Here is a 15,466-nt window from a genome sequence, read left to right as displayed (position 1 = left end):
AAAATTCCTTTTCTTCCCTCAGGGATACCTATTCCATTTTTGAGGTTTTAGGAAAATGCTTGCAAAGTCTCTTTCAGTCTCCAAATACCATAATCCCAAAATGCCATATAGCACAGCGTATCTGTCTGCAGATCTGTCTTAAGACATGTAAATAACAGCCTACAACATTATCATACTCAGGGAAAAAATGGAAGGCTCTTTGCATAGTCAAAGATATCCTTAAATATATTATGAGCTAATAAGACCTAGAATCATAGGATGATTCAAGTCAGAAGGGACCTCTTAAGGCGACCTAGTCCGATCTCTCTCAAAGCTGAGTCAACCATGAAGTCTGTGCAGGTTCCTCAGGTTTTTAATCTATTCTGGTGCTGAAAACATCCCAGAACAGTGACCGCACATACCTCCCCAGACAACTTGTTCTGGTCTTTTTTCATACCTCATTGAACCCAGATCCTTCATTCCATTACCGTCAGCGAGTACTATTTAGGAGCTTCAATACAGTGAAGTAATAATATTTAAGCAGAATGAGTACACTGAACTAAAGAGGTAGCTTCTAGGACGCTTTTCAACAGAAAATGGCAGGCCTTTGATGAGTTTAAAAATTCAGCTTTTGATAAGAATTTTGAAGAACTTTAGCTTCATTTACAGCGGTCTTATCTTACGTCTAGGGAAACTAATAAAATTTATTTCTATAAAAATATCATCTCTTCTCAGCCTTATCTTATCATCCCTTCTCTTAGCATATTGTATGGATTGTATGGATAAATCCCTCTCCAGAAACCTAATTTTGTGCATTTTTGTAGTGAATGTGTCAACCTCCAGACACTCTTTTAGTAAAGAGCACTAAATCATCAACATGAAGCATCAGCAGAATACTCTTCACAAATACAAACAAAATTACACTCCATCTAATGTGTCCACTCCAGAAAACCCTCAGAAAAATACAGATTAATGGGTTTGTCTTACAGCTGTGAATGTCAACTAACTTAGGTCTTGTAAGACTAAGGGAAAAGAATCAATCTCAAGTTTTCTTGCCCTCAGCTCAGATGTTTAAAGCTGAAGCTTCTGCTCTTCTACTTTTTTTTTTTTTTTTTTTTTTTACAGAAGAATAAAATCACACAGCAAGTCTTCCTCAGAAATCAAAATAAAACTAAAAGGTGTTTCACGGATCAAAAGCAGTACTTTAAACTGTATTTAGAACAGCACTCTAGAAAGGCAGTGAACAGATGACTTGCTGAAGTGCGAGCTTGTCTTTAACCTAAGTTCAAGGAGGCCTCCAAAATTACATCAGATAGCACACTCTGAGACAGGAATAGCAAACAATGTTAAGATCCAAGTTCAAGAACAGAAATAACAGCTCTCTCCCGTTCACTAGCAGGTTCCTCTTCCTGTCCCTCATTTCTTCACTACTCCTTGAACAATGAGATCCACAGGATATAGCAAGCTACTGGATTTGAGCAAAAAAACAATCAAGACAAAGGGAAAAAGTATGTCTTACATGGAAGAGTTAGTGGCTTTCTCATGGAATCAGAAAAATTCAGATTGGAAGGCTTGTCTGGAGATACAGTCTAGCCAAACCTGCTCAAAGTTTCTAAGTTACATTAAGCTGCTTAGTGGCCTAGTCTAGTTTCATTAGGTCTGAATTTTTCCAATAGTTCTTCTTAATATTATTATTTATTTTTAGAATGCGAAAACAAAGGAGAAAGCACTTCAATACTTCTTCTGGTTTACTACCAACATTACCTTCTCTTTGAGCTTCAAATAATTCACACCTAACCCAGGATGAATTTTATTGCTAAGAAACAGTTGAAAACACTGCTCTAGATTCAGGAAAATAGAAAACTGATCTAGTGCAAATTAGCATGCATAACCCAGCCTGAAATCACACTGGCATCAAGGACAGAATGCAACTCTTCAATTTGAAAGAAGAACTCAATAAAACTAGGGCTCCCATCATAAAGCTGAGTAACATCTCTATAATCTGAGAAAGAAACTAGCTGTTGCCAACACAGAAATGACTTGACATGTTTCTCCCCCCAAAATAGTTACAGCTGAGGTTGTAAGAACTACAAGAGCCAAAGCTCTATTTATTAAAAGAAAGAGGAGAAAATGACAACTATGGTCTGCAAGATGATGCCATCCTTAACCCCTTCTTACAGATCAAAAAATATTCTATTAAAATTTATAATTGTCTCAGCAATCAAACAAAGAAATATCTAAGCATGTCTAATAAGTGTTTGGCTCTTCAGCAGGTACTTTACTACAACAGTAGCTTTCTGATGCCGTTTGCAAAAGCATCTGAGATTTTGACTTCACTATTCATTAGAGGCTTCTTACACTTTGCCTTACAAATTCAGACAAATTTGTAAGGTCATGGCGATACATATTTCTTATATATACATGTAACCACATGGACAACATTTAAAGCGATGTTCAGATACAATTATCACTTTAACCACTAAAGTGTCCTAAACTGTTCAGAAAGTAGTTTCTGTTCATGTTTGATACGTCCATCAACCACTACCTTGCAGTTTGGTCAGTAGCAATGACTTTTATTACAGCAATGACTAAATAAAGACATAGATCCAATTCTCTGATGTGACTGAATTTCTAGAATTTAGTTAATCTCACAACAGCTTCATCTAACTCACTTACTCTAAACTTTTTTTCAACGATTTAAAGCTTTTTTAGTGTTTATAATACAATAAAACTTACTGTACCTGCCAAAATGAATTACACATAAGGAACTGAGACTGTAAATGTTGTTTTTTTTTTTTGCAGACTGATGTTGCACTATTTTTGATTCAGCCATGAATTTTAAATATTTATTTTTGTTAAGTATAGTGCAATGAAAATGCCACCTTTATATATTAAGGAGACTCGTAACAAAATCCAGCATTTTTAATCTTTTGTCAGACTTAACAGGAAAGCATTCTATTTGTTTATATTTTCACAGTGACATTAAACAACAATAAACAAAACCTGAAACTTGCTTTAAGTTAGCAAGAGAAAAAAGTACCTATAGCAAGCAGTTACTGAACAAATTGTGTAATACCTTACAAGAAAATAAGCAGTCCCACATAGCATTAATATGTTGTTAATAAAGGTTTATTGGCAATTTTAAAATAACCTACATTGTGATTCAGAAGAACACTACTCAAACACAAAATGGGAACCAAATTCAATTCATTTTGTCATAAACTTCTTAGTGAATTTGAGCTGTGTAACGCAATACAATCACAAAAGTACCGTCTTATTGCAACAAGTTTACAAGCACGTTTACCTTTTTCTCCAACTTAAGACAATAAAAATGATTTCAGGTTTAGTCCACCCTATATAGACTATAATAAATAAGAACTATTTGAGCTATTGTAAATTTATATGCATTTAGTGCAAAGTAAAAGAACTGACAGAAGTCAACCCCTCCTCCTCTGTTTTAACTTCTGTTTATCGTCTCAGTTAGACAAACTGGATTTTAAAGTTCTGACAAGCAAAAAGTAAAAGTGATCTCTTTTTGACTGAAACACATGCTTAGAGTGATCATCTTTTCCAGTGCTGGATGTTCAGCTTAGTAACAGTGAATCAGGGTGAATCTTCTGCTATCACACCTCTTTCCATCACTCATGGAGATGTTAAGAGAAGCAATGCACACAAAGAAACTAAACTGAATCCAACCACATTTCAAACAATGGTCAAATACAAATGCACTTCCATGTCCAAAACTGTGAAATAAATTGCCTAATGGATGGAAGCAGGAGAAAGAAGGTACAAAACTGTTTAGAACTGTTCCCGTTTAGGTACAATCACCTCAGGTACTCTGTAAACTTGATTCTGAAGGCTGTGGTCAAGTTTAACACAACTTTAAAGGCTGTTCAATGCTTGAACTCTGTTAGGTGAGCCATGAAATACAGAATGTGAAAAGTAATAGGTCCCAATCTAACAAATCATGATGCCGTATAGTCTTAATAAAAGAGATACATTTCTATCACAGTTTTTCTAATTCTTCTGCTCCCTCTTCTCCTCTTTTCTGTTGAAGTATTTTAAACCTACTTGAATAGAACAGAAAGAGTCAAAAGGACAATCATCCACTTCACATGTTTATTCTGTGCAACTTTGGTGAAGATTGCAAAGGTTTACCTTATGTGCATAGTTTGCTTTTAGTTTTTGAGTAGAATTATTGCACTTGAGTTACACCATATTTTAAATACCTGATGCTGACTAGTTTTAATATCGTTAATACTGAAGAAATGTAAGAAAACATGAGTGAGGTGCAAGTTGTTAGTATAACTAGTCTTCAACAAAAATGGCAATTAAAAAAATATCTTTGAAATAAACAAGCTTTAGATTGTTTAAGAGGCAAATTCACTTTGAAAATAGGACTTTGTGTATCCAAACTGTGAAAATCCTTTTGAAAAATAGACCTGCCTCAGTTGCATTATAAAACTCATTAATTTCCTGATTCTCAACTTCCATTAAGAAAGTTAATTCAAAGACACATTGTTCTCAAACAACGTAGAGAAACTAAGATTCTTTCTTTACCATTAATGAGTATGAACTCTTTATTATCTTACAGTCATTTCCTCATTGTTTTTAAAAAAGTTTGAGATTATTTGTAAATATAATAATAACATAAAAGCTTTCACCAACATATTAAATTAATACTTTTACAATATTATGCTCAAATAAACAAGTCAGTCATGTTAAAGTAGTGAAAAGGAGTGGACATCACATAAATTTATTTTCTTTTCAGAAAGCAAGAATTTTTAAACTCTTTCATTAAAACATTCAAAAGCAAACAACACCCAAACTCTTTTGAGAATCATTTGTATTTAGTCACCAAGAAAATCTCTTCCTTGAGCACACACGGTTCAGATTGTTCAGTGATGCTCATATGTCTCAGTACTGACACAGAAGTACAGATGGAAGATATTACTGGTTTATTTCTCATCATAAGACCATGGATGCTTGACACATCATAACCTCACTCCCCAGTTAAGAAAACAACAGTTTCTGACTACACACTAGCAACACATTTCTTTGACAAAGACTATTAATGTCTTTTCTTTCTGACTCACATGCACTTGCTTGAAGTGGTCATTTTTTTTCCCCCGATATGCCAAACATCGTTTGGAGGTTATTTTCTTCTTAGTTGAAACACTTTGAGTTATAAACTCATTCAAACATACTTTGTGTTATGCTTTAAGTGTACCTTCAGAGCAGTTCTTTAAAATGTTTTTCTTTAATATGTAGCTAAAGCTAAACTCTTAAAACTGATAGGCCATGATTCTGTAGCCTTTTTAGAGGTATTTTAAAGACAAGTTCTGTTAAGAAAGCATGGTTTAGTGTTCTCCTAGACATATTGTCTTTTCAAAGGGCATATATATATATGAAGAATGTGAGAATTACCTAACAGCATGCAAATACCAAGAATGTTATATATAGTTCTGTTCTGAAGTCATCAGTACTCTAGATTATATACAAGTTTTACACTCATTTTCCACTACCTAAAGACTCCTCTGATTTAACTAATAATTGTTCAACTGCACATGATTTTTTCCTCCTCAAGTTTACAATAGAAACACAGAAGATAAAGCAGCAATATCTGATACTTCAACTTCTGTTTGGCCAGAGGAAAAGGCCATTCTCAGTTGGCTTTTTAAATTATCAAAAACTAACTAGAACACAAACTGTTTGGTTTACTTTTTCTCCATTTTTTTTTTTTTTTTTAAAGTCATGAAATTACACATCTCCTGAACATTAATTTTAAAAATGAATTATTATTAGAAAAAGAATTATCGTTTTTATGTAATAATTCCTTTTTAATGATAATACTTCTGCATATATACAAGCACTTAACTAATGTCCTGTAGCAGAATTCAGATAACAGAAAACTAACTTGAAGCCCTTAGTAGATGTCCATTCACTCTGGTAAAGTCTCACTTGCAGGCAAGGCAGAAAGATGGACAGAAAATGAGTTTTATGCACTTCATTCCCAATTTTCATCCCCAGAATTATTACTTTGCTGTTGTAAATTAAGATCTGGAACATAAGGTACATTGCAACATACATCTTCTAAGGGTCAATTAAATGAGTGACAAAATAAAGCCGTTACTCCCTTTAATGGTAGCTTTAGTTTCATGACTTACACCTTGTTTACATTTACAAATTACTTGCAGCAGCTATAATTTGAACAAGCTGCTACAGCAAGCTTTAGGTTCCAAATTATTTGAGTCCAGAACTATATACGCATGTTGCAGTTCCTATTACATCATGATTTAATGGTGAAGTTCCTCTGCATTTTTTCTACTAAGATTTAGGGAATGTGATGACACACGCTTCCCCTATTTAACATTGACAACTGTAATACTTTTGTCGTAAACATCATAAGTGTCTGATTAACACCTCCTTCCCATTTGTGATTCCAGCATTCCCCATGACACATGCTTCTTATCAAAGCTACCCTCCCCTGCAGGAAGAAAAAAACAACCAACCCTACCACATACCAAAGTAAAACCAGCTATTAAAGCAACCTGTAAGCCTGTCAGGACACATGGTTTCATAATTGTTTGTCAAGAGACAGGAAGAAACGTATTTATATAATTATAGAAGTAATTACAAATCGTGCACAATTGACTAAACAAGAGTTTAAACTATGACTTCCACTAGCAGACATAAAACTCATTTCCTTCTCAAAGTCAGGAAGCCTCCTTTCTTAGGAGGAATATCAAAAGAGATTAGCATCTAATGAAATCTACTACAGACTAACAGGTAGGCAGGTGCCTTTGTTTATTTATTTATTTTGGTATCTTAAGTTTTTCCCTACCCTGCATTTTAATGGAACCTGTATTTGTGTCATCCCCCAAATAATTTCCGTTTTTGTTCTGGTGGGCAACTATGCATGTTATGTGCCAGGAACTAATGCTGGAAACAAGACTGTGTGGCTTTCCAGGTATCATGATCATAGACCCAGCAGATCATAGCTTTCCATACGTACACCTGTTAATTTAACAAGCTAGCATAGAGCAGAAACTATGATGGTGTAAGTAGCTAGTTAAATGAAATACTCTGTGCCTAAAGCATTGCAAAGTTCTACATGGATTTTTTTCTATTTAGTATGTATTTCCTGCTACTTTGGTAAAGCTCATGCAATTACTAATTAGATTCTTGCAAAAATAATAAACCTATGTCCTTAAGGATGCAACATAAACACTGCAAACTACATCACCAGTGACATCTTATTTCTAGACCAGTTCAGAGGAAGAAAATCATTCCCTAAACAGCCATGTCAAATCAAAGCAGTATTCAACACAAAACATTCCCCTGGCAGGTAAACGAAGCAGGCTAAGTTTCTTAGCAGAGCTCAAGTTTCTTAGCTGTATTTAACCCCAGAGTGATGGGTTTTAAATTCAATGGCCCACCTCCGCTTACATTTTCACTACTGAAATCCGAAGTCTGCAATAATCTCAATGTTTATTTGTCTCTCTGAGAACATATTTAGCTCTCTGCTGATCAGGTTAGTTAGGTCCACTTGCAATGAAATAATCCTTGTGGAGTATGTCATAACTTACATGAAGGAAAATAGCAGTAATTTAAAAAGAACTTCCCCTGAAAAGTACTTGCTGCTTAACAGCTGAAGTTCTGCCATCCTTGCAAGCAGAACTCCTATACAGCAATACCTTCGATACCATATTAACATGTTTAACTTCTGAGCAAGTGGCAGAAGTTAAAGTATGTTATGTTTTGTAATGTAAGAAGCAATTATTCAAGGCACTGTTCCAACAGAAATGTTTTCACAGACTGCAAGAAGCTTTGACTCAGATTCTGTTGGATCAAGAAGACTAAGTCTTACGTTATCTAAGGGAGAAATTTATTTTCTAAGTGTACCTGAAACATAGCAATATTCAACAGGATATTAGAAGCAATGATACAGGCAGGACTTCAAATAAAAAGAATGTTTAATTATGACACAACTTCAGAAAACCCTTTATAGTTTCTTATTTACTGTCAAAACTACCATGATTTGATTGTATCTACAGACTACATTCCATGCTCTTTTAGAGCTATATTATGTTTTTTATATTAATTTTTACTGGACTTCCATTAAACTTCCCCTGCAAGTGGGGTAAGTTCTTCCTTTCCATTCAGATCTGAAATCTTACTGCACAATTACAGAAAAATAGTATTTGTTGTCTCGATTTAGACAAGAGTTTTGTTCTAAAAAGTTTTTTAAAAATTAATATTATAATCATTCACTTCTGCCAGACAAAATAAATGATATTATTGTCACTCAAAATGTATTTTCCACGTATTTGACTATTGCTCACAATACAACACCTGAAAGACAATTTTAAGGATAGTTTATACTCTTCTTACAGGAGCTTTTTTTTTTTTTTTTTAAAAAAAAAAAAAAAAAAAAAAAAAGAAAAAACATGCAAAGCTATAGGAGCTTTTATGCTTCCTGGCAAGTCACTCCACTAATTCAGAGACTGTAATTGAAAAAGACTGTCTTCTAAACCTATTTTCCTTATTTTACCATTGGATAATGAGAATGGGAGTCCCCCCACAGATCTTAAGGGATAATCAAATTCCCATTTCCACCCTAAATTTCCTGCTTCATATTACTTGCCTTTATATATGCAGGGAGCAGGAATTTTCAGAAGTGGCAAGAAAGATACAGTCACCACTACTTCACCACGCTGAAAACAAACAACTGCTATAAATTCCCTCTTACTGATGTCACTGCAGAAAGTGGTAATTGGGACAGCAGACTATTAATCTCCCTTATCAATTTTTAAGTGATAAAAGTCTTTCATTCAAACAACACCATTTATTCCATCCGCTCCAAAATACTTGGACTACAGCAAGCTGTATCTGGAACCTGCCCACTGAACACTGGTACTACGCAGAACACAGGACTATAACACTGAATCCATGTGTATTTTCAGCCTGTCACTTCTAACCCAAAATACACATGAAGAGGTTATAAGCATTCACCTACTTTGTCTGCAGAGATGAAGCAACTAGTTCACTGCTGGAAGACGACCAACTGAAACAGGCACTTGTAAAAGATTCTGGGATGCTCTGGAAGAAAGGGGGCTCCACGTAAGTGTAAGCTGACCATTTGTACCACTTCCTGCACATGTGATGGAAGGGCATGATTTCTGCAGTGGTGTTCTCAGGTGAACCACCTGGTAAGCATACTTTAGCACCAGCATTCCCCAAATCCTTTTATTACCTGTGTCAGACAATCAATGTTAATCAAAACCATCTTGTCCTTTTTAGCTTATTGAAAGCATAACTTGACAGACCAAGACAAGGGGTTTGGAGTTGTGTTTTGTTCTAACTACTCAGAAGAAGTAACTGGAATAATGCCAAAGACATCAGTTCTAACACAACCTCAGACTGAACCAGTAAATTGAGATCTAACTAATTCCTGTTTTGAGCCAGTGCCGTTCTACTTGGAAAACCCTGTTGCCTGCTTAGTGATCGTAGACCCCTTTAAAATCCAGGTATGAACACCCACCTTGTTCTAAAGGGTTTCTAGATCTGAAAGGAATTTTTTTTTCCCTTTTCATCTCTACCTTTTTCAGGCAGGGCATTACTTTCTACTAAGCTTTCTATAAATTCAACTTAATTGTGCTACGTTAGCAAATGGCAATTGTTATACTTCATAGCTTCGTATATCTACTTTTTTTTTTTTTTTTACACTATATGAATGTGTTTAACTTGAGCTTAGAGCCTGTCTTTAAAAGTTAAATTACTAAACAAATGGGTGTTTTAATGGAAAGACCGACATAATTCTTAACTATGGGAGCATGAATGGCTCCAGTATAAGATTACACAAGTCCACGTAGAATACAAATGCAATACAGGACCACAGGTTCAGATCTTTGATCTCCTTTTTTGCAGAGGCTGTGATGTATAAAGCCAATTCCACTGAGCAGACAGTACTACACTGAATATAAATTATCCTTTAACTATAGCAAGGCTCACACTTGAAGAAACGCTGCAAGGATGAACAATGCAGCCATGAAGCAGTAAAGAGTTCTATAAAAAATATACAGATCCAGATCTGCATGGATAACCACACTTCTCAAAAGATATTTTTTCCTCAGCTGTTACTTGGTAAAAATTAGAGTCACATCTGGAACATTCATACAGAAGTAAAATTAATCAATGACTTAATGAATTATTCCCATTAAGAAATGAGCTAGGAATACTTGCTTTATTTTCCAGATTAAGCATCATTCCCCTCAGCAGCCTAACAGTTGGTCTTGAAATGTAGATACCACCAGTCTCACCTGAACATGGCTTGATATTTAAGCACATCTTCTCCACGTATCTCTTTGGAAGAAGATCCTATTGCCTATTGAGCTAACACGAAGCTCCCTGGAGTATATCCATGAACATTCTAAACCCATGTCTTACATACCATTCACAAGAAGTCTCCTTTTGAAAAAAAAAATGCTTAAGAGGAATTCAATACACTTAAGCTGCTTTTCTTATTTCATTATTTTAAATAAATAAATTCACACTTTTTTTTTTTTTACGCTAAATACACAGCACAAGAGACATTCAACAGTGGAGATACTAGCTCTGATTTTGCAGACAACTCAAACAGGAAAACAAATTACTTGTTAAAACCTCAGATATTTTGCTTTGTTCTACATAATTTTATCATTAACCAGCTCTTCTGCAGTTACAGAGATACTGAGTATCCCTACAGTATCCTTATCTCTTTTGTTTATTTAAGTTATTATTTAGGTGGTTCTAAGAATTGGTTCTTTCCCAGTCCATGATGTTTATTTGTGCAACAACTTTCTTTGTGTGCGTGAAAATAGCAGTAAATAAATAAGCAACTTATCTCTTATCTCCTTTGACCTATGCAACCTGACAGATCAACGCTACTTCCACCGCTGAAAAGAGAAAAGTCAAGATTTATCTTTGGCTTAATCTTTCTGTTCTCTTTGGGTTTCCTTGGTTTCCTTTCAATAAGGCTTGAAGAAGGTGCTCTTTGTGGCTCAGTTTTCTACGCCAGAATAAAATTCAGCAAAAAAGAAGGCAAGGGTAAGTTGATATTATCTACTGTCCTCAGCTCTGCTTTGGTTCAGTAAACTTGAACATCTTCTCCCCTCCTTTGCCAATTGAGATAAGCAACAACAATTACTCAAAATGCATTATCAACTCAAGCTCAGAAAGACAAGATCAGACGAGTCAAGTCCCTCTCTCTCAAGCTTACAGTTTCTTTTAATATCCGAAGGGGCAAATAAGTCCCTGTTTGCCTCCTGTCAGATAACTTGGAGCTACTTCTTAAAGGCAACTATGTCAAGGTTGCAAAAAGGAAAATGAGATAAATCCTCTGCTTTCCAGATCGCCTACAAGGTTTCTGCTCATAACCAGCAGGCTGTAGGCTTCATGCCATTATGTCAGAAGTCATAAATGAAGCATCCTTCCCCAAATGCTAAGTAATATTTTATCCTTGCCTTTCTGTGTTCTCCTCTTCCCTTGCCTTTCTGTGGTCTCCATAGCTGAAACCAAGTATTCATTGGACATCACTGCAGTGCCTCTCTAACCAATTCTAACTGCATCCGGAGCTCGAGTAAATTAAAATATTTCAGCTTGATCTGTGTTTTATCCCATTCCAGTACTTCATATATACAGCAACTTTAAGCTTACAGATATCTCTCCATGGTTTAAGAAAATCCTTCAATCAAAGAACTTCATTTACAATCCAGCATAGTTTCTGCTCTCCCGTCTCCCCACAGCAGATAGGCATTTTGATGCAATCCTCATTTAATGCAATCTCCATTACAGGATTATGATCACATCAATAAAATACTCCATATGGTTTTTTTTTCTTCTCTTTCTCCTTTTCCCCATCTCCCTCACTCATTAACACCAGACACTCTATCTGGGGGGAAAATAAAAAAAAAAATAAGAATAAAAATTAAAATTAAAAAAAATAATCGTAAAAAAATCCGACACCCCAGCAAATCAAACAGGACGCTGAGATGCTCTGGGGAGGCGGTGGGGGGAACACATCCAACAAAATGTAGCAGCCAGTGCCAGCCGCCCGTCAGAGGCAGACCGCGGGTCTCCCCGCTCCTGAGCCGTGCAAGTTGGCTCCCTGTCGTCGCTGCGAGCACAGACCATCAGCGTTATGGTAGCGGAGCAGCAATAAACACATCTTTGCGATCGCCTGTGCGCTCCATGTGCTTTCCAAGGGAGCAGACTTGCATTTCACTTGGTCGGCTCCGTGCCATTCACGCCTCTCCGGAGGCACCGCCGATGCCCTGCTGAAGGGAGGGGGGAGGTTGGGGGGAGGGTGCCGGACAGAAGGTACAACACAAAAGGGTGCGAAAACCCCTCTGTCGCCCCTGCTTACCTTCAGTGCCGTGAGCGCCGAGGCCGTCCCTCCAGCCGGGCTGCTGCGGAGGCTGCCCCGCCGCACGGGCTGCTCGCTCCCCAGCGCGGCGGCTCCTGCTCGGCAGCGGCCGCAGGCGGCTCCCGCATAGGGAGCGAGGCCGAAAGGGGAAGGAGGAGGAGTGGGGGAAAAAAGGAAAAAATAAAAAACAATAAAAAAAAATGGGGGTTCCTAACTTTTAGGTAAGCCTGAGTTTGTTTTATTTCTGTTGGGTTTTGCTGCCTATTGGCTTTCGCAGCCGGCGGGAGGCAGGGACGGCGGTGGCGGCCCCGCACGGGTCCGCAGGGGTCCCGCCGCCCGGCCAAGTTGCGCGGGGATGCTCGGCCCGGCCGCGCAGAGCGGCGGAGCCCCGAGGGCAGCGGGCAGCCGCCTCCCGCCCGCGGGGAAGCCGCCGGTGCCGCCGCCGGGCTCTCCCCTCCCTGCCGGGGCTGAGCTGCGGGCGCAGCGGCCCTGGAGGGCGCGGGCAGCGCTGCCAGCGGCGCCCCGAGCCCGCCCTGTCCCGGCGGCGGCGGCGGCTCCGGCTCCTCCGGCTCCGGCTGGGCTCTGCCGCGGCCGCCCGCGCCCCGCGCCGCCGCTACCGGCCGGCCCGCCCCGCCGCTGACATCACCGCCACGGGGCGGGGCGGCGCCGGGCCCGGCCGGGCGCCCCCTCCCGCAGGATCCCCCCGGAGCCGCCGCTCCGCCGCCTCGCCAGGGGGCGGCCCCTGCGGGGTTGGGGCCGGGGCGCCCCCCGCCACGGCCAGGCCGGGAGCCTCCGGCGGCCCTAGAGGCTCCGCGGGGCTCCGCTGCGCCCCGGGGCTGCCCTCGGCCGGGGGCTGCGTGGGGCAGAGCGGCCGGTGAGGAGCGGCCGTGAGGAAACCCGCTCCCAGGGAGAGCTCGGCGTCCGCGCTGGGTTTAGTGACTGGGGGATCCTGAGTTACTGGCAGCGCTTTGCCAGATGCCTGCAGTAGGCACTTCTTAGTGAACGCAGCAATTATTGGTAAATAGCGTTTTCGCTCTACTCTGCTCTTGGGTGAGGAGGCAGTTTTAGGCTCTGTTCTGGTGAACGAGACAACTTACACTCACCCTAAGAGCCTGATCTTTCGCATGTGTCCTTTAAAAATAGTTTGGAAATGCATGTGAAAGCCTTGATTTACCTTCTCCGCTATAGCAGGATGTAGGTAATGTCTCACTTTTATAGCTAAATATAGTTTAAACACCGCAATCTCTCTGAAAAAGGTATGTAGGGAGAGGATGAGAGAGTTCTAAAAACACCTTGTAAAAATCCCCAGTCATTCAGTGAACTGCCTCCATTTTTACCTGTTAACTCCTGTATTCAATGGGAGGCTTTGAACATGGACCAGAATGAGCAATTGCATGGCCATTAACCATGCTAAAATACCACAGACCAGGTGTAATTCCTTTTCTTCTAGGTTACGTTTTCACGTCGTATTTCAGTTGCTCGAGTTTGACCAATCGCCCATTGTATTTTACTATGTTGGGTACTAAATTCTAGGAATTTGGGGAAATAAGTTGTCACTTCGTTTTCCTGGTCCAATATATATCCGTGCAGCAGAGGTGCCTCATTATGCACAAACTAGCACATTACCCACAAAGAGGGTTCGTGTCCCAGCCGCACTGCAGCACAAAGCTGAGGAGGATAATGCCCACAACTCTAATACACTTACTCATCAACATTTTTTTTTTAATAAAATGTGAAATAAAGTGTACATAAGCAACAAAGGGACAAAATACAAAAGCAGCATGCAGTTTGGTTTACGTAGTGTTGATGGCACACGGTTTAAGACTGTCTGTCAATCCTTTTCATACCTGTTTTGCTGAGCTGTTGTGACAAGGGATTTCGACAACAGCCAAGTCCATGAGAGGCATGTTCCAACAGACAACAGTTTTGCACCTAAAAATAGGCAAGTGATACTATTTGGACACTTGTCCTCCTTGCCTTGGATTACATTAAAATAAAGATTATAACTTGAAAAGAAAACACAACAAACCAAAACATTTTCCTGAAAGGTATTTGAATATTACTGGGAGCCATACAGATCTATGTGCCAGTTTGTCCTGCGTGAGAGCGATTGAGCCCACCAGCACCAGCCACTGCAGCACGGACAGGTAGCAGCACATCCTGCTCTTCAGAGTGGTGGCTAGGGATGGGCTGCAATGGATCCAGCAGTTCTGTTTGAACTATATTTGAAATGCACAGCCAAAAGTGAATATCGTCGTTTCCCTTGCCAAAAAAAAAAAAAAAAAAAAAAAAAAAAAAAAAAAAAAAGTTCAAGAAGTTGATGGCTTATTTAACTGATCCGGAAGGCACACTGGTGCCCTCCAAAAGGGCAAAACCCCTTCATGAATCAAACCAAGAATGTCATAAAAATGAAGGGTCAGAGTAGGATTAACTATGTCTATGTAGCGAATGCATCACTTTACTAAGAAGAACAAAAAATATTTTTTCATATCAGAAAGTATTGCTGCTACCCTTGATTCAGATGAAGGTCTAAATCCTGAAATTGTTTGTTACTCTAAGCACATGAAGAGGCCCCACAGGAACTATTCACATGTGAAAAGAGCTAGGACCAGAGCCAAAGTTTTGCATACTGTGAAGGTCAAGCTTGCTTCCTTTCTAAGCCTTCCACTTTAGAGAAAAACTCTCCGAAATATGGTTTCCATACAGTAACTTCAGCTGATTCTTGTCTCCCTCTTGCTGGGCTGGATGCTGCATGTGCTGTGGCTGAGTTTGAGCAATTTACATAACACCAGGTCCCCCCGACTTTGGCGCCGGCTGCCTTGCAGGCGGCTGCCTCGCAGAAGAGGGGAGCTCTCCCCGCCTTTCCCCGATTGCTATTTCTATGGCTTCTCTTCCCCCAGACACTGCCTTTTTGTAAACTGCTGAAAACAAAAGGAGAAAAGTCTCATAGATCTTATACAGCTACTGGCTTTAGAGTTGTTACGGAATAACCTCTTAAAAATGCACTGGCTATAGGACGAATTCTCAGCATTTTTGCAAAGGTCATACAGAATATATTGCTTGAGCAGCCTTACTTTGGTC

At 39.2% G+C, this 15,466-nt stretch overlaps 1 protein-coding gene across 4 annotated transcripts in view; it reads right to left on the bottom strand.

Annotated features, from left to right (window-relative positions):
• Positions 1-12,872, bottom strand: part of PCDH11X (protocadherin 11 X-linked) — a 474,407-nt gene extending 461,535 nt beyond the window's left edge. For 2 of the 4 annotated variants that reach the window (XM_084535116.1, XM_084535119.1), the window contains exon 1: positions 12,386-12,872. The gene's annotated coding sequence lies outside the window, so the exon portion shown is untranslated. Of the gene's footprint in view, positions 1-8,998; positions 9,082-12,385 lie in introns of those variants that run through there. The other 2 variants (XM_084535120.1, XM_084535117.1) reach the window with 2 other exon arrangements.
• Between the last annotated feature and the right edge of the window lie 2,594 nt (positions 12,873-15,466).

The sequence above is a fragment of the Aythya ferina genome (genome assembly GCF_964211825.1).
Source record: "Aythya ferina genome assembly, chromosome: 13".
Classification (NCBI taxonomy): Eukaryota; Metazoa; Chordata; class Aves; order Anseriformes; family Anatidae; genus Aythya; species Aythya ferina.
This window is presented reverse-complemented; position numbering and strand designations above follow the sequence as displayed.